The sequence below is a fragment of the Mytilus californianus genome, unplaced genomic scaffold (assembly GCF_021869535.1).
Source record: "Mytilus californianus isolate M0D057914Y unplaced genomic scaffold, xbMytCali1.0.p SCAF_11, whole genome shotgun sequence".
In the NCBI taxonomy this organism is placed as follows: domain Eukaryota; kingdom Metazoa; phylum Mollusca; class Bivalvia; order Mytilida; family Mytilidae; genus Mytilus; species Mytilus californianus.
Window position 1 is genome coordinate 33,557,014 of NW_026262593.1, and position 21,821 is coordinate 33,578,834.

Sequence of the window (21,821 nt, forward strand, 5' to 3'; positions counted from 1 at the left end):
TATTGTCCTTCTCTGTCATTGTATTTCAGATTTGAGTTTGTTTATCCTTCTCATATAAATGTAATATTCTGACGAAGGTTTTTAATGCTACTGTAAATCTAATGTCAACAAATGAAAATTTTTAGGCCTTTAACATTAAACATAATAAACTATAAAACAGTGACATATACACAGGTAGATGTAGTTTTATGATAAGAAACCCACAGTTATATTTTTATTTGTATAGATTAAAGAATAATTCGGAGATAGATTTTGTTTCCAAAATCCAATGTTTATAGTACAGAAGTCCTATTACAGCATCCCTATTACTGAGTACTCATTCCATTTAGGCTGGGTATTCATTACCAAATGTTTTTTTATGTATGAAAATTATAAACCATTTACTATGAGTAGTACTAAACAGTTAAAAGTGAAAGTAAACTAGAAAGAATATATAAACTGGTGGACGAATGGATGCAATAATGGAGGCATATAAGACCACGTATCACATTTATGTAAAATAAATCAATTTACCCAAAGATTTTTTCAAGTAAGGAAAGTTTACAGCGAGATATTAAGATCTAATTCAAACTACAGCTTTAGAACCTGGTGAAATAATAAAGGACAACTGTAAGGTGTTTACGTGAGATAACATTGAGTGACCAAAGACACAGTTTTAGTCAGTGAAAATATGATAAACTAACACCACCAACCATGAGTCCAAAACAAAATCGATTGCTTGTTAATGGTCAACATGGTCTAGTGACCAGCATTGGTAGAATTTGTCATATTTGGAATTGGCAAAGGTAAAATGTCTTATGTACATTAGATGATTAAGAAAATTATCCAAAACAAATGGCTGAAAAAATGAAAATAATATTCTATAAATGTCTTCCGAAGTGATTTTCTGCTTTTACCTACAACAGGAATGCTTATACTCCAAACTTTGAACGCTAACGGTGTATTAGTATTTGAATACATGAAGAGCTATATTATAAAATGGGTCGTAAAAAATTGGCAAAAGCAATCTTAGAACACCTTTGCCTTATGTAGTTGAAAACTTTGATAATTTCTTAATTCATCAATTAGCACCAAGGATGTAGTCAGTTCAGGAATAGGATTTTTTGTTAGATTTTCGGACTCCTTGGGTTTTTCAACGATACAGAGTAAAATATTTACCCAAATCACCCACTTTTATTTTCTTAAAAGGTCATCACCAAATTTTAAACAAATTCTAAATTTCTTATTTACAATTTGAGACTCAAATATTGCAGCCTCTTCCCGCCATTTAAAACAAAAAAAATTAAAATCTCGAAAAGGAGTTCTATAAATAAAGGCAACAGTAGTATACCGCTGTTCAAAACTCATAAATCGAAAGAGATATAACCTATCAATATTTTTAGCTCATTTTGTTCCTCAACTAGTGCTCTTCTAATTTATAGTATCAATTTTAAATTTCAGATTTGTTTAATTTCACCACACAACATCCTTAAGAAGGGTAAACATGACAGTATCGAAGCACTGACTACTGATTTGATGCTTCCAACAGTTTCTAGTAGTCCACTAGCATCGATATATCTTGCTTCTCAATGAAAACTAGAAATGTAATTTAAACTGCATCTAGTGCAGTAAAATTGTTATCATTAATAATCATACAGCCACTGGGTTGACGCCTCTACTGATGGATTGTCAGTACTGGCATGAAAATATGGATATTGTTTAATTGAAATTTGCTGATATAAAATCTGGAAATCGGTTTAAATTGAAGAAGAACTTTGTTCATTCAAGGATCAGATTTCTTGTCCGGATTTGGCATCGGGCATCATTTAATGACATTTATTGTCTAAATGCACATCTTGTGCAGATTAAATGTAATATTAGTACTGTTAATGTAATTGAAATGAAACAACATTGTCAGTCAATAAACTGCTTTTTGTAATATTAATCCTGAGGGCTAAATAAAGGCAACATAAGTATACTGCAGTTCAATAGTCATAAATCGATTAAGCGAAAGCAAATTCAGGTCACAAACCAAAACCAATACCCTCATCTTGAATATATAGCTAATTACTTACTCAGTTTTCATATCTTTATTGGAAATCAGCAAACTTTCGACTTCGGTTGATACAGTTATTAGTTCAGCTGTTTTTTCATCCAAATTTCTAAAACCAGAAACTTATGTGAAGTCATATTACATCACGTCAGCAAAAACATTAGTAGAATTATTAAATCTGTTCTAATCAATTACTGTTTGAAATATTCTTTAACGTTATCCGGGATATAGACTTTGAACCTAGCTACCATTCTAATATACAACAATTCAAGTGTCCGTTCTAATTTTGAGGGTCCCATTAATGTTGTCAAATGGTTTGTTAAGTTAGTGTTTCTTGGGTTCCCCCAGGAACTTACAATCTATGTTTTGTTTTTGTTTTATATTTTTCACTTTTTGTGTCAATGTATGAGTGTTCTCAAAAAAGGATCTGGATAATAACCCGACTTGTTTGTAATTCTCGCGAATATTTTTACTCGAACAAATCATATCTTTTTTCTATTTTTTTTAATGCAGTTGTTAACATACATATATAACCAATCAGATTTAAAGGCGTTGACAGGTTTCATTAAATCTATCAGCAATTTTTTTTCTTAGAACTAACAAAACTAAATGTCTTTATTTGATCCTTTTTTAATCAAAATTTATAACTAATACATAAACACATAGTCGATATCCTACAACATATATGCCAGGTAGTTTTGTAAAAAACAATTTAATATAGTCGAGTACAATGGAAATACATGTAATATACCATACAACATGACGTTAGTTGTATTTCATATACAACTCATTTCTAACTGAAGAAATCCTCCAATTCATTATTGAACAATTGTATCAGGTTCAAGGATTTTTTTTCGTAAATACAACCCCTATACATGAATTTAAAAAAACCAGCTGCACTTCATAAATTGCACATATCGTTAATAGCTTATTCGTGCAGGCTAAAAATATATAGACGTTTGGGCACATTAAAAAAAAAGAAACAGTAAAAAGAGAAACCCCAGTGCATATACCACGCGAGCGAGGTAATATATTTGAAATCATCATATAAAAGAAGATAAACCAGGATTACACTACCTAGTAACCAATCAAAATCCAGGAATACTAATTAAAAAAAGGCGTACTTACCCTTAAAAAAATTATTTTAACAAATGAAATTATATCATCGCTTGTATACCTTTGAAGTTTCTTGTTTTCTTCGAATTTCTCAACCAAATTCTCCTCTTGATTTATATAGTCTTTGCAAATGCTAAAATATATGTTTTCAATAATGATGAAATGAAACTAGGACATAAGTGAGACAAATACACTGTCAGCTATTATGAATTATCTTATGTAATTGATTGTTAACCCGTATTTTATGTTTACATTGATATCAGTCTACACTTTCTCGTTTGTAACAACTGCAAAATCTAATTAATTTGGTTAAGATTGTTTTCAAATATCAGGTTAATGGATTTCTGTAATAAACATGCCCCATGAACATTTAATATGAATTTTTATAAAGATAATAGTTTCATTACTATCGAAAAGCATATCATAAAATAAAACGGATTTTCTTTTATCTATTATTTTACCCGCTTTTATAATTTCAGTTCCAAGTTACAAAATATGCAATGTCAAAGGAGTCTTCTTTCAACAATGTTTACTTCTATACTCTAAAAACATACTAGAAGTTTCTTGTCGCGATTCCGTTAAACTGAAAATCAAGGAAGTTTTTATATAAAATTTCATAGACCTATTGCCTGTAAAAAGAGAAATCTTTTATTCGGTGTGTTATTGGTAACATTTAGACTAGTTGTCAGAATTCAATTAACACGTAACTTTTTCTATTTATTTCATTATCAAAAGGCCTGCTCTTTATCAGGATTCTAAGTATATAACCAAATGTTAAACTTTTTCAGAAACTTAGTCAGAAATATTATCTGCACGGTCATGCTACATAGTAAAATGTTGGTGTATAAATCATCATAGATCCCATAGTAAATGAAGTTGTCCTAAAATTTTCGCATGGCCATATTTAATCGTATTTTATCAGGAAACTAGTCTCTTTGGTTACAATTCATGCAACACTCGTTGATATTTGATAATAATCATTTCCCTGTAATAAAATTATGAATATTTATAAATGGCCGATAATTCAACGGATGAAATTCATGAACGTTTGTAATATTAAATGCAGACGTTTCCTACAACAATCTTAGTTTTACCATCGAAGGTTCTCATTTTCTTTTAATATTTCATCCAATTTGTCCTCTTGATAAGTACAGTTTTTGCAAAGGCTGAAAAATATAATTTTCATAATTGGTAGATGTGTATATTGAGACTGCGCCAAACTCTGCAAGGTATTATGCATCATCTTATATTATTGATTTAAACCTTTACCTTCTGCTTTTTGACAACTGATATCGTATCATGTCTGGTATTTTTGGTTGTATTTGGTAAAGTTAAAACATTTTATAAAAAAACTGCACATTGATATTAACTCTCCATAATCATTTAAATCTTATACTTGACAAACAACAAATAAAACAATCTTTTTTTTTATAATTTAATTACTCCAATACGACGAAAAAGAAAAATAACAAAAGTACCTAACTCAATGGAAAACTCAGTACTTTATCAAATGGCAATTCAAAAGCTCAAAAACATCAAACGACGCGAAAACAACTGATATATTCCTGACTTGATACAGGCATTTCCTTATGTAGTCAATGGTGGATTAAACCTGGTTTTGTTGCTTGCTAAACCTCTTACTTGTTTGACAGTCGCATAAAATTCCATTATATTGACAATAATAATATGTGAACAAAACAAACAGACATAATAGGTAAATATATCAAAATATGGGTTACAGCAGTCAACATTGTGTTATAATCTTAATCACTATAAAAATAGCATATAGACAAAGCACATAAGCAAAACTGAAAGACAAGAAGTAAAAAAGAACCATAGCACAATAACACAATGACAGAATGTATGAATACCGAGTCATTAATAAATTAATTATTTGAGAAGTTGATATGGAATATTTATCAACAAGGTCTTGCTATCTTCCGACGAATCTTTTTTTTTAAGAAAAAGGACGATACGTTCATTGACAAAACTCTGGTTCCTCAATAGATAAAGATACGGTCAACAGTCACCAATTATAATAGGAGAATCACCAGTGTTTGACTTTTGTTATATTTTAATATGAATATGATATGAGATGTGGGATATATGTATACGAAGCAGCACACTAAGGACATGCTTTTCATTTGTTGAATTTGGTGTTGATGACATAATGCAATGCCATTTCCTCATCAACAATTTGTCTGCGGAACGAACTCGAGATTCGAGACATGGCTGTTACCTTAAGGGTCGTCTGAAACAAATCTAGAACCATCATAAGCACCAGCATAGAGGAAGTTTTAAAATGTTCATGCAGAGTTTTAACCGCTTATATGGTTTTAAAAGATACACCTTCACCTGTGTAGTTGCTGACCTGTGATAATACACCTGAGGTATTATTTACAGATTGGAAGACATAAATTTGAACAACTAGGGCCACCACCAACTACGTGTACAAAGTTGTTGTCAAAGTGAGAAAAAAAAAACAACATCGTGAAGCATATAATAACATTTAGCAGTACGTATATCTAGGATAGTTTTTTGTCATTTCAGCATAGGCTTTACATGAGTGCACCAATTAAATCTTAATCAGATGTTTGAAAAGACCAATCGATAACATAGAATAATTCTGTTTAATAAGAGATTACGAAAGAGTGGTATAGAGAGTTTTTACAATCAACCCATCTGATGATTTTAAATACGCAACTTATCTTAAACTTTGTTTGCATTCCAGAATAGTTAATTCCAATAATATTTTAAACGGTTTTTTTGTACATATCAATAATTCATTCATAGAAATAAAAACAAAACCTAGTTGAAAGGACAAAGTTTAAGATGTAGAACCTGGGATAAATTCATATAATTCAGAAGTGGATGGAGTGACTATCTCTTATTAGACACCTATGCATGTTTCTTTCATGTCATGTTTGGGGGGGGGGGGGGGGGGGTGATCAACTCAAGGAAGTAGATAAATCTACGGATGATTTTATTTTGGAAATAATTCATTTTCCTGTAATTATCAAAACTATAATAATGAAAATACTAAATAGATGACACAAATAATTTCTGTGTATTCAGGTTTGTTTTGATAACACAATAATACTGATGATCAGTAGTTTCGTTATACTCATTCTGCATATTTCTTTGGGGCCATTATGTCCTTTTGTCTCCACATTTTTGCACTGCATTGAATAAGTATTTCAAATATCGTCTTATGTCTAAAAGTCAAATGGTTACTGAAAAATCTAATACGTAGATTTAATTATAATTCTTGATTCTTTACCCAGAAATCTCAAATAAAAGCGATTTTCTACAAAATACATCCCAAAAAGTATATGCGAGAAATGGCCACTCATACTTAAATATTATTGTACTTTATATCTGTATCTTTTAAAGAGTAAAATAAAAAGTTGTTGTCATTTTTATCCTTGTAGTTGTATTCATTACAAAGAAGCTATATTTTATCTCAAAACTTCATCAATGTGAATCGTTCATCACAAAGAGAATATGAGAAGGTTATTTATCTCCAATCATGCATTTTTTCCTAAATCCTAATGCAACGACTTACGATGACTTTTCGGTATTTTTCTTCATTCTAGGATTTCAGATTCATTAAAGTACATATGTAAAAAGGAATTTTTGGTTTGTTTTTAAAAATAATTCGTTTCTAACTATCATGTATTTTTTTTAAATTTTTAGTGTGCTTGTACTTGTCACTTACCTAATGACAGTCTTCGATTGCATGTGCTCTAAAATTTCACTGTAAAACATTGTTTTGTCAAAAGGAGGCACACAAGGTAACATCGGTTCCTCTGGCATATCGTCTAAGTGAGTGATATCTTTATCAACAGATTCGTACAGTTTGTAAAACGTCAGATCATGTTTCTCGCATAGAATATTTTGTAGTGCCGTAAAAACTTGAATATATCGATCGTGAATTAGATCAGTGCTTCTCAAGTAGACTTCTATGCCTTGGCATTCAATGCTTTCATAATCTTCTACTGCTGTTGTCATCGTATCTTTCTTTGACTGGATGTAAGTTATAAGGTCTTCACATGTTGATATTATAGCATTAATGTGACTGTGGCTATCAATGTGAAGTTTGTCGAGGTGTTTGAGGCGTACTTTATCTTTCATACTAGAAATGATATTTATTTCAATTTTCTGTTTTTGCAGTACAGATTGTGCCGCTTCCCTCTTTTCGGCCACGATCTCGGAAATTTCCGAAAAGGAATGTCCTTTATGTGATGATGTAACACATTTTCCACATATAAGATCATTACATTTCACGCAATAAAATAAAAATTCCTTATCATGTGTAATACACCTGGGCTTATCTCTTTTTACGTTTGAAATGTCGATGATATTAACATCCGTTATAGTATGTCCACTCACGGCTGGAATTTTATCATGTCGTTCACGACAAATAACACATAATACATGCTGACATTCATAGCAATAGAAAGTACTGTATTTTTCCGTGCATATATTACATTTTTGAGCAAATGCTTGCGCCATTGTAACAGGTATGGAAACAGGAAGTTAAAACCAAAACTTTTTGAGATATATTAACCTAATGTTTTAAATGCAGGTGCATAACACAGTCGGTAAATATTTTCACAGTGGGGGTTACTATTCCCGCCATAACATGAATTAGTATGGTATTAACTAAAATTTAAAGTGTAGGTAAAAATTTAGAGACTTAAGATCGGTATATTTGCGAAGAGAGGTTGTTATAAAAGATCCGCGTAAATTCGTTCATATTTGCTTTCATATTTCAAGACTCATGCCACAATTTGGTAAATATGAAAAGGGAGTACGATTTATCTATTGGTAATAAAACTTATTATCTGAAAATACGATTCTCGAATACAGTCAAAACCGACCTTAGAAAAATAAAAACCAGTTGAATATTGTACATTACTCTGTTCATGTGTAATAAGTACAGAAAGGCATATCATAACAGGACATAACATTTCCATATTTTGTCACTTTATCCTTTTGAGAACCGATACTAATTATTCAGACCACACGAAATAAATATGTTATACGTCGGAATCTACGCTTCAAAATGTATAATGTTTTTTATGATTTTTATTTGTGTACGACATATTTCTGTGATGTAAGTGTTACCTGAACGTTTCCGGAACGTATTTAATAAAAATTTTGATGAGTTATACGCTCGGTTTGAGTAAGCTACAGTGATGAGGCCAAACATTATATTTAGTATGGAGATTACTGATAATTTTGTATTATGAACGACGAATCATTGCTGAATGTTGAGGGTCAATGTTCAGTGTGAAATGAGAAATCATATCAATATTAACGATATTTGAGTTGAATTAATACCGTCTGATTTATTATCCAAATCAGTTTTATTTAACAAATTTCTGCTCTGCTACTAAAAACAGAAATTTCCAAATTTCTCTATAAGCTATCAGTTTTATAGATTATAGATTATAGTAGAGCTTTCGACAGTGTATTACATTTTTAATTGTGGCAAACATTAATAAGATATGGTAGTACAGGGAAGTTATTTAATGTAATTAAATCAATGTATATGAATTTTAAATCATGTGTTAAGATGAATGGTAAAGTATCTGAATTTTTTTTTTGCACTGTTGGCCTTATGCAAGGGGAAATTTTATCTCCTCTTTTGTCTTCTTTATATGTAAATGTCAAGAGATGGAGTTGATAAATCAAAATTGTAAAGCTTGTAATGAGCTTGTAATGAGCTTGAAATGTTAATTTTATATCTTCTGATAGATGCAGATGATATGGTATTATTCAGTGAAATACAAGATTTACAGCAAATGATTGATAGTGTCAATACTTACTCAAATGAAAACAATTTGTTTATTAATTTTACAAAAACAAAGATGGTAATTTTCAGAAATAGGGGTAAGGCTTAACAGGAAGAAGCATTGTTTTGCAATGGGAATACTATTGATATTTGTAATGAGTTTATGTATTTAGGTTTACTTTTTATTACACTGGTAATTTTGTTAATACACAAAAGAGATTGTCAGAAATAGGAAAAAAGCAGTATATAGTATGTTTAATAAAATACACAAAGACTTGTGTAACCATGAAACATTATTGACTCTATTTGAAACTTTAGTTGCGAGTATTATGAACTATAGCTGTGAAATTTGGGGGTATCATTAGGCACCAGATATTGAAAGGGTTCATATGTATTTTTTTAAACGTATACTGAAAGTAAAAAAGAGTTCTGTTTATAACATGGTATATTGTGAACTGGGTAGAATACCAATGTGTGTAGAGAAAGAATATAGAATGGTGAAATATTGGATAAAATTGGTATGTACTGATAATTGCATATTAAAAAATTGTTATGGTGAAATGTTTAATAACTGTAATAAAAAACCAAATGATAAGCATAACTGGTGCTGTAAGATTAAAAAGATGGCTTCAACTATATATGGTTAAGTCAAAAGGTAGATAATGTAGATTTTTTTCTGAGACAATTGAAAGAGAGAATGGTTGATACAATCATATGCGAGGAAAATGCTTTCTTTGAAGTCTCGAATAAATTTCAATTATATCAATATATTTTTTGTACACATACTTTACAATTTTACCTAGACAAACAAGTGAATTATATTTATAAACCTTATATTTGTAAATACTGTATTTGTGCACATAATTTGAATACAGAGACAGGACGATATTATAATATTGACAGGAAAGATGGATTATGTACTTATTGTAATACAAGTTCCAATGAAGACGAATTTCATTTTTTATTGGAATGTAATAGATATAATGACATAAATGAAAAATATATCAAACATTATTAATGGTGTCACCCCTCTACTTATAAATGGATACAATTGTTATCTGCACAAAATATTAAAGAACTAAACAATCTTGGTAGATACTTAAAATTAGCTGAGACACTACGCTCCTAACAATTTTATGAATGTCATACTCTGCGTTATATTTAATATTGTACTATGTATGAGAGTGATTTAAGGTATCTAAATGTAGTTAAAATTTTATTATATATCTGTTTATGTGATATGGTGCATGTATAATTAATTTGTCAAGCATTGTTTATACCCTATAAGCTGTACTTGCTTTTCGAAAGAAGAATTACATTTTGTTTCATTGCAAATATTTATATAAACGAAAGAAAATTATCATAAATTGAATATATGTTCATTATAAACTCCTACCACAATGTTATTTTGTCATATTTAACGAACAAATTTAAAAGATGGATCTCGATATTTTAATGTTGAATATACTTTTTAAACATTTAACCAAGTAAATAAAAACAAACCATTTATCCTTCATCGCCATCCCTATCCGGTTCTTGTGCTTGGGCCACATATGACCACAACATAACAACAACCAAAACAACTATAATAGCATTTTGCCAAATTGCATTCATTATACAGCTGCAATATTTAATTGTTTGTAACTTAAGGTATTGCTGCTTTTAAATGAATTTATCTTTGACGCATTTTTTTTTAACAAGACATGTAACAGTTTGAAGGATTGTGTTAAAACATCTGTTTTCTGTAATTAACATGTATTACTGTACAAGAATCTGAATAATGAACGATAAAGGAAATGTGTAATTTTCAAATTTAGATTAGACATATATTCGAACATTTATCTGCATGTAGTAACACATAAAATTCAACAACAAGTGGAATAATGACTAAAGTATTTTTAGTATGTGTTTTTCTGTAATACTTATTTAAAATATTATTGTTTGTGGTTTTGATTTTGCCATTTGATAAGGGACTTTCCAATTTGAATTTTCCTTATTTTTGTTATTTTACTTTTTCCTCTATGAAATAAAAATTTTCTTTCAAAAGGCTGCGGTTTAATCTGTTTATAATATCCAAAAGGAACATGACATGGACTGTGTGAAATCTGTCCTCTAGCTATTGAAAAAATATGGCAATTTATAATTTTGTGTCCGAAATGCTTTTCTGGATCTATCTTCATCAGGTACGCACAAACCTAAAATCAGTCAATGTCAAAAATGAGGAAGTTGGTACCGTTAGTTTCCAAATACTTTATCAACGGTGATGTTAACTGTTTGAATGCCATGTTAAAATATTTGGAATAGATATTTAGTTTGGTTAAATACTACTATCGAAGTAAGGTAAACACAACGTCTAGTGTACATCAATTTATCTTTTATGTAAACAAACAAACATAATGAAGAGAAATTAGAAAAAAACAACCGACAACAAAACCCCTTCCAAAATAGCATAGAAACCTAAACGAAAAAGTAAAATAACAAAAATACCGAACTTCGAGGAAATTATAAACGGAAAGTCCCTAAGCAAATGGCTAAAATCAAAAGCTCAACCACGTTAAACGAATGGATAACAACTGTCAAATAGGTAAACGAAAGGTACATGCATCAATTATTTTAATTCAACTATTTTTTCAAATATTTTCAAAATGCAGATACAGTTATGTGAAAGCTATTACAACAAAATCAATACGAAAAATGTGGTACCATCGTATATAATAAAAACTATTAAAAAAAATCAAAGGAATAAAATGCAAGAGTCTTTATATCTTTTTGGCCATGGCTGTGCCATTTCGACTTGTTAGTTTGAATGTCCTTTTGGTATCTTTAACCTCTCTTTTAGAACCGTTGAATTGAATTTGAATACCGAATTGATGTAGCTTTTATACTTCCAAGGATACAATTCGTAAAAAATGTTAATAAATGTATAGAATGTACTAGTATGTACACAATGTCGGAAATTCTTTTTAATTATAAACTGCGATTTCACTTTTGATTTGATTTATTTAAAGATTTTGTCATCTCACAAAGTCTGGCAATTTCAATTGAATTTTATGATGTGACTTTATGCAAACTAGACGGAGTGTAGTTTTTGGTTTTTGTTTTGTACTGGCTTGCTTCAAGTAGTAGCGAGCATTTTCTGACCCTGCATTCAAAATTATAAACGTTTGTTTGTGTCTGGACTGTGCAGGTGTTTTAAAGCGTGTTTTGATTTGTCGACATGACATAACAACTAGATAGACAAGGTTTGGTGGCACGTAAATCTAATTAGATATTGTGATCATCCAAAATCAAGCCATTTGGAAAATGTGGATTTGAAGTAGTGTGTCTTTGTTTGTTAGTTTGTATTTAGACAGCTTTGGTGTTTGCAATTGGTGGTACGTTGTTCTGTCTAATACTTTTGGTAATTCCTTTTATATTTTTTAAGTATAATACCTACTACCGAAAATAAAAATCATTAACAAAAATTGAAAAAACTTAAGGAAAAACTGAAAGCCAACTTAAACATTTTAAAATATGAGAAGATTTATTGGCATTTACAATAGTTTGAAGCTACCAGATGTATATTGTAAAAGAAAAGATAAAATTGTTTTAAAGGAAACAAATTGGAGGTAATTGCTGTTCCAATGTTTGAGTTCCGTACAATTGTAACTCACAAATTAAGTTATTAGTCCTTTAAGTCCTGACCGAGTGAAAAAATAAATAGACTTTATTTGATTCATAATTAAAAAAAAACGATGTGGTATGTTTTGCAAATGAGACAACTCTTCAACAGAGACAAACTGACGTTGAAGCTAATAATTGTATGTCATCGTATGGCCTTCAAGGATGAGCAAGTCTCATACCGCATAGTGCTCTTAAAGCAAACCCGAAATGATAAATGTAAAACTATTCAAACGAGAATACAAACGGACTGATGTATATACAAAATGGTCAACTAAAAACTAATATGATAGACGGCAACATATGACAACCACTGCTATGGGACAGACGTACAACGAATGTTGCCTGGTTAAACATGTTAGCGGGCGACCGATTACCCGCTAACATGACGCAGCTCAACCCATATTTTTGTAAAAAATAAACAAAAACAAATATGATAAACAGCAACATACAACAACCTCTCATTTACAAGGTCTTGACTTGAGACAGGCTCATATAAAATGTGGGTGTTTAATATGTTTTCTGGTGACAAACCCCCTCCTTTCCCCCATACCCTTAGACAGTTGTGGTCCAACACAACATAAGAACAAAATAAACTATTAAGACCAGTTGTAAACGGCTTAGCTCATCAGATCGATTCAAAGCACATAAACAAATAAAAACACAAAAAACACGACGTTCTTAGTAGGGGGTACCCGCAGTTAATCACAGAACAACTAATAAACATCATGTAGCAAAGAATACTGCTCTTTTTTTGTTGCTTCAAATGCGTTTTCTTTACTAGTACATGCATTAGTAAAGGCCGTTAAGGAAAAGATTTTTCTTGTTTGATAAAAGGATATGGGTTTATGTTTACGATACAAAAACGATAACATATAAGCAAACAACAAGAAACCATCAAACAATGAAAAAACAAATCAGACATGAACAATATCAAACTATAAAAAAATGAAACTGACGAAAGTTTCTTAAATGAGATTGTGAAATATCTTGGTGTTAACCGTTACCGTCTTGAATATAAGTTAGAGTATGATACGGACAAAAAGCATTAGTGACAATGGTGTCACAGTACAACATAGACAAACGATTAAAATCAGTTTGAAATGACTTGACTCATCTGATTTGCACGAAGCAAAAACATATATACCAAAAAGACAAAAGACACAAAGTAATGAGTCTTAGATTACTGACACAACTTGTTACAATATTTATATTTATCAAAAATTAGAAGACATTCCTTTGCATATAGGTTTTTTAAATGTTTGTCATATTGATGATTTGACTTGATGTTGTACTGAATCGGGTTGCCTTATAGCGGCTTTTTTTCCACAAAGCAATCAAAATCATCAACTTAGAGAGATGAACGTGTTTTTTTCCTAGAGTTTCGAATCATTTCAATCTATTTGAATTTTAAAATTTTACCATAGTTTTAACAAGTAAACCAATCAGAGAACTTCGTTTATAAATATAGATATATAATTTCTATCAAAAATAATGTACAAATTTTCAATCCGATTAATCTATCTTCAGAAATAGCTTTCATCAATTGTCAGGTTCAGTTCTTCCTGTTCTTTACATTGATAGAAAACTTTGTTAATATCTAAAAAGATAAAAAGTATCATTCTTTAGATATCTAAAGTTGCAACAACAATAATATACGTGTCGTTCTTTTTGATTGACTGAGCTCATTTAGGTTTATATTAGTTTGTTGATTTTTGAAAAGTTTGGTTTAGCAATATTGAAGGTACGTATTTTTTGAAATGCAAATCTGATGAGTGAAACTGATCTTTCATTAATGACATGACTCTTAAATTGTGTCTATTTTGCTAAATGTGATTTTGTTATGTTTGGAAACACACATTAGCTGTACATCGAACAATATATCTTTTAAAAAATAATAAGACATTATATTGACATATACATTCCTTTGCTTTTTGTTTGACTTTCGTAAACATATTTCCTCGATTTTTTTGTACAATCGAACAATAACCCACTCAATTAACGCCCTAAAATCTTGATAATATGTTACTAACAAACACGAAAATCGGTTGACAGAGGATAATCCTTGAAGTTAAACTCTTGTCGTGATGTCATTTACCGTGGATCCTTTCTCTTTACATCCCAACTCTTTTGTTCTAACAGGGTTGATCTATGTCGGATCACTCCTACCAGAACACCCTAGTCGGATCACCCTTCCTTGAGTTTCTTTGTTCTGCATGCTATCTTTTGTTCTTTAGCATTTTGGCGGGAATGTCGAACACACAATAAAACTTAGATATATTTATGCGGAATAAAGACTAACTTTCAAAATTTATGTAAAAAATATCAACTACATTTCCAGTGTCCATGCCGGGAATCGACACCAAGACCTTAAACATATGAAGCCACGATTCATACCCCTACACTAGCACGACTGGATACAAACTCACTGTTAATTTAACATATTTAAACATTGTATCCGGGGTTCATAAAGGATATATACTATATAGTAATGTATAAAGTATATTATGATTATTGTATGACATTCTGAACTAGATGCTTTGAAGTGTAAATGTTTTTTTTCATATAGTCAAGAGCTGGGATGTAAAATAGTTATCCTACTTGGACTTGGTGTGTCAGTGTAAGATTACCCTCCGGCCTCCGGCCGTCGGGGTGATCTTACACTGACACACCGCGTCCTCATGGGAAAACTATTACAGAATCAACGCTTCCTAAATCTGTCGCTGAAATGGACTCACCAAATTACATTCAATTGCTTCCTTTGTGTAATTTCATTACGTTAGAATTGGCTAATTTACTGATTTCTGTTCACTAATGGAATTAATTTTAAAACTTACTTTACATTTTTGTGATTTTTATATGCCTTTACTGGGAATCGAACCCCACCTTGCAATCTGTTATGTTTGTCTGACACCAACACATCGACGAAACATTCAATGAATAATTTCCAATAGATCCTAACTTAATATAAGCATGAGTCATAAAGTTTCACCAAAGTTGCATAAAAGATTGATTAACGTGTAATGTGTCAATGATACAGCAAACAACACAACAAAAATGGGATATTACTTCATAATTATAAACGATAGATCAAAGGCGTTATTTTACATGTGTAAAATATCTCAAAGGATAAATTTTTTTTTTCGAAAGAAGAATTACATTTTGTTTCATTGCAAATATTTATATAAACGAAAGAAAATTATCATAAATTGAATATATGTTCATTATAAACTCCTACCACAATGTTATTTTGTCATATTTAACGAACAAATTTAAAAGATGGATCTCGATATTTTAATGTTGAATATACTTTTTAAACATTTAACCAAATAAATAAAAACAAACCATTTATCCTTCATCGCCATCCCTATCCGGTTCTTGTGCTTGGGCCACATATGACCACAACATAACAACAACCAAAACAACTATAATAGCATTTTGCCAAATTGCATTCATTATACAGCTGCAATATTTAATTGTTTGTAACTTTAGGTATTGCTGTTTTTAAATGAATTTATCTTTGACGCATTTTTTTTTAACAAGACATGTAACAGTTTGAAGGATTGTGTTAAAACATCTGTTTTCTGTAATTAACATGTATTACTGTACAAGAATCTGAATAATGAACGATAAAGGAAATGTGTAATTTTCAAATTTAGATTAGACATATATTCGAACATTTATCTGCATGTAGTAACACATAAAATTCAACAACAAGTGGAATAATGACTTAAACGCTGAGATGGTGTCATCAGCATTCAAACCCAATAAGGATGTTTGTTTAATACAATAATAACGATAATACGTCAAAGCAAACATGACTGTATCATGGTATCATAGGAATTCGTGATGTATAGACGAACGAGAGTAAAACTTATTGTTGGATTCATCGTTTTGAACGGCGGAGGCATAACAAAATATGTGTTTAGGGTTTCATATTAATAAAAATTGGGATGGGATAAGTAGGCAATGTTTTCTATCTTAATGATTTTTGTTAACTAGCCGGATATCAACATGATCAAGGGAATTCATCAATGTATGAAATCCATAATAGTATAACGTTTTGAATATGCCAATTTATAATTGATATCAACCGTAACAGCAACAACCAATGGAAAAAGCACTATATCAGAATTGTTGGTATTTCTTATAAACCAAATGGTAAAATAAACAAGCTACAAATACATATTTTATTTATATTAAATGCTTAACAAATATAATACAAAAAATCAACAAAACACATTCACTTGACTTCAGGTTCCTGTCGTTTCATTGTGGGTTAAACATTTTTATTTTATCGGTCAATCATCTCTTCGCCCGAAAATGTTGTAATATACAAAAATAAACGAAGCAAACATATAGAGGTGGATATCATTGCGGTACTTAGGAAAACATAATCGACTCAGTAAAATCAAAGATATACAAATAATAGAAATAAGAAACATGAACCATGAACCATGTAATAACAAGGGTTGACTCAGGTACACAATACAAACATTATAAAAATAATATTTGCTTTCTGCATATTTACTTGTAATTGTTGTAAAGCTCTTCCAATGTACAACACAGACTCGTGTTTGAAAAGCTGCGACCGCATGCACACCATTTAGAGTCATCAAAAGATGTGTCTTTTGTCTTCCATTCTGACCTTTTCCCACAGCAAAATTAAAAAAAGATATACTAAAAGATAAATGCATGAATAACTGATGTTGGTAGAGGGGTTATCGTTGTTTACTGATTCAATCAGATTACAATTCATGAAAAACAAGGCATTAGTTAAAATTGAGAATGGAAATGGGAAATGTGTCAATGAGACAACAACCCTACCAAAGAGCAGAAAACAGCCAAAAGCCACCAATGGGTCTTCAACACAGCGAGAAAATCCCGCACCCGGAGGGAGGCTTCAGCTGGCCCCTAAACAAAAATGTGTACTAGTTCACTGTTACTAATACTATGAAACATTCATTATTTGTTTTATTAATAGCAATCCTGACATGACGTTTAAACCCGCTGCAATTGTTTGCACCTGTCCTAAGTCAGGAACCTGATGTTCAGTAGTTGTCGTTTGTTGATGTGGTTCATAAGTGTTTCTCGTTTCTCGTTTTTTATATAGATTAGACCGTTGGTTTTCCCGTTAGAATGGTTTTACACTAGTAATTTTTGGGGCCCTTTATAATTTGCTGTTCGGTGTGATCCAAGGCTTTGACCTATAATGGTTTACTTTTATAAACTTTGACTTGGATGGAGAGTTGTCTCTTTGGAACTCATACCACATCTTCTTATATCTATGACGAGCTAACAATACTGCATGGTTTTCTTTTCGTTGTGAATTTCTGATCAAGCAGAAAATGTCTACCACAGGTATTTTCCAGTGTTGGTCCTTTGCACAATTCAGTTCGACTAGACCTGTTCTGCAACAGTCCTCAATGCAGATATATGTTTCTATTAGGAGTAAAATTATCTTGATAGATTGACAGATTTTCTGAAGTTAGAACTGATACAAAATGACTACTAAAAGTGAACTTTGTACATGTTGCGACCCTATCCATTTGTATCAACGGAACAGTGTTTTAAAACTATTCTAAAAACGAATCATAAATATTATAACAGCATCTATTTAAGCAGTACATATAAACTAGCTCTAGATTTTTGTGTAGCTATCAGAGGACTAAAAATCTCCATAGGCAAAACCTATCTTTTCAAGTGAGTGCAATACAGTAAGTAACCTTTTTGATTTCAGCTTTGGCTATATGTTTTTGCTTTATAAGTTTTATAAGCTCTTCATCTTTTTAATTAGATTTAAATTTTCAAATACTTTGACCTCGACCATCACTGAAGGGACATTTATATTCGAAATGTGCATCTGGTGTAGAAAATTGGTACAGTAAAGGTAATAACTACCACTGGGTCAATACCTCTCGTGGTGCGAGGGTGTCACCAGCCAAGTAGCCAGTACTTCGGTATTGACATGAAGATACGGATTTTATGTTATTAAAATTTGCTGTTACAAACTTTTGGATATTATTTTAAATCAAGAAATATATTCAAAGCTTTGATTTCTTGCTCGGCTTATGCTATATTTTATTTTTGGTTTATAATCTCTTCATCTTTTTAATAAGTTTAAGCCTCGAGCATCACTGAAGAGACATCTATTGTCGAAATGCGCATCTGGTGAAGAAAAATTGGTACCGTTAATGTTATAATGTTGAACATGTTAAATAAATAGTTTTTGGAAGTTGGCAGTTGATAATTTGGGTTTTCCTTATGACAGCACCAACAACAATTACATTTTTCTTTCCAAAATATGGCGACTCTAGAAGTAGTAAAAGAAACAAAGAAAAAAAAACAATACCTAATTACACCATTAATGCACAAAACTTTAACAAGGGTCGTGAATAGGAGGTTCCATAAAATGTGGAGTTCAGTGTTCTATACAGATTAAACAAAAATTATTGTAGACTTGTACCTGTATACCATCTTGCAAGATATATAGAGAAAATCGAAATTGAGTACAAAAAACGTGAAATATGACTGGCACATATATAAATTATTTAATCTAGAAATTAACCCTTTTCCATCATCACAAAATAAAATAGACTAGAACTTACTATACGGTATGGATTTTCCTCATTGTTGAAGATAGTACATTGCCTTATTGTGCTGTTTGAATCCTCGTCCTTTGGTGACTGTTGGATAGTTGTCTCACTGGCAAGAATATCACATCGCCTTATCTTTATATTAGTAAGAAAAATGAAAATCTAAATTGAGGAACAAAGCTTTGATCAGATAGGATTTTTGTTTCTTTTTTTTGGGGGGGAAACGCTGGTGGACACTCTGCGTTTTTCGTGAATTTAATGAAAGAAACTGATATAAGAAACCATATTTTTTAAATGAGACTAAAGAAATTAAGAAGGACAACAAATTTGTCCAAATTTATAAAACGAAATGTGTACCTGACATTTAATTTGACCTGATATTGTAATATATAATTTAAATCCATATAATTTTTTTTTAAATGAAAAATTAGAATAAGAAAAATTTGAAATCGCTATTATAGGAATACAATTTTTTTAAGCTTTAATGATATGTTGAAGGGGAAATAAATTTCATCATCATGTAAGTCGGCGGTGTTTCGGAATATAGGTGCAATTCTATGAGTTGCAAGTGAATACAAAAATTCATACATCTAATAATTATCAGACAAAATTGTCCTTATATGGATTTGGTTATTATTTTTAGGTCCCTTTTATGTTGCCTCGGTTTTATACACCCTTGGCTTTCAAATATTCGGTTTATAGTGTTCTTGATGACGGTTTATCCATAAAAACACTTCGAACGTATTAAATCTATAAATTTCTTATAGCACTGGGTCGATACCACTGCTGGTGAACTATCCGTTCCCGAGGGTATCATCAGCTTAGTAGTCAGTACTTTGGTACTGACATGATTAATAACAACTTTCTAAAATGGTCTGTTTATAAATTTATACATTTTAAAGAAAATAAGGTTTCAAATTTGTCATGCAATGTTGACCGTTTACATGGTATATCAAGATTTGTTTATATTTTATGTCCCTTTTTGGTCATATATAAAGCTCCTTGTCTGTTTCGGTTTTTATACATCCTTTGCTTTCAGATATTCGTTTGTCGGCTCTACTCATAAAGGTAAATCCCGAAAAGCGCTTTGGACGGATTTAATCTATAAAGAGTTATCTTTATTTTTAAATATTTTTTACATAACAGCTGTAAATACTAGTAGCTACAATATTAAAGTAACTTTATTTTTCGTTCTAACCGATCGTCTGATTGTAAAGTAAAGTGATTTACATGAAATTGACATTGTACAAAATATCATTGTTTTACTACTAGTAGGAAACAAAGACAGTAGGAAGTGTTCCAGTTGCTACATACACGAAAAGATACCCTTTTAAACGTTCATAATACATTGTGTAACTATGTCGATCTATTTAAAAGTTAAGCATGTATAAAATTACGATTTATACGGAAACACGTAAAGATAAGTTTATTATTTTCAGTGAAATATTCATTCGCTTTTGCAAAATATAGATAGACAATTTCGAGCGGCGGAAATATACTTGTTTGGACACGTAAAGGTAATCAGACACACCTGTGGGTGGTACACAATTTTTGGACAAGGATATGTCTACATGTGTTCGCTTGACTCCTTTCAAACATTTTCTGACTGAAGCTGTTCTATCATAGAACGGTATTCAGCAGGTCTACCGTAGAATACTTTTTGGGCAATTTTACTCCTAGAACCTTTTTGTGGCAGTTCTACTCTACTCTAAAACTTATGCAAACCAATGGAGACATTCAACATGAGAAATTATTGTATTGCTTTATATAATTCCTTTGCTCATGTCATTTGTTCATTTTTGTTCTTTTCTTCGTAATCATTGTTTCTCATCTGGCTTTTTAATTGATGTTTGACAGCATTAGATTGCCTATATCGGTTTTATGTTAGCAAAGAAATGAAGAGCTGGCAATATGGCACACAGTGTAAGAGATGTAAGTGTGCATTATCTTCCTTAATGAAGATCTTTTTTGTTTTTATTGAATTTGAACATTTCATCATAGTATACAAGTAAACAAATGCCGTTCTGTATTTTATTTGCTGTTATGTACAGCGAACTTCGTTTATACAACTGATATAAAATTTTTATTTTCATAAAGTCCATCCGATTATTTATCTATATTATTTGATGAACGCCATATTGGTTTTCCTTATGTCAGTTCTTCCTTTTATTTAGACAGCTTTGTTTGAATCTAAAAAGATAAAAAGAACAAATAAAGAAAAATATTCATTGTTACAAAAGCCAACGACAGTTTACTGTTGTTCCTTTTCGGTGAAATCAGCTTATTAACGTTTGTATTGGTGTTTACATATTATGGTTCTAACATCCCTGACCAGACATGAATTGCCGAAAGGTATATCTGGTGCCATAGAATTGATACCGTTGAATATTATCACTGTCTTTAATGAGATTTATACCCAAATCTATACTTACCATGGGCAACATGGCGAGTACCACATATGGAATAGGATCCCAGTTACGGGATACTAGAACAGTACACTACGAATAAAGTCCTTTAATAAATCTACCATCTTCTAAATGGGATATTGTACCGAGATGAAAATTATGTAAAAATGCTGAGATTTGTAGTAAAGTCAAAGGGTTTTCATGAAATTTTC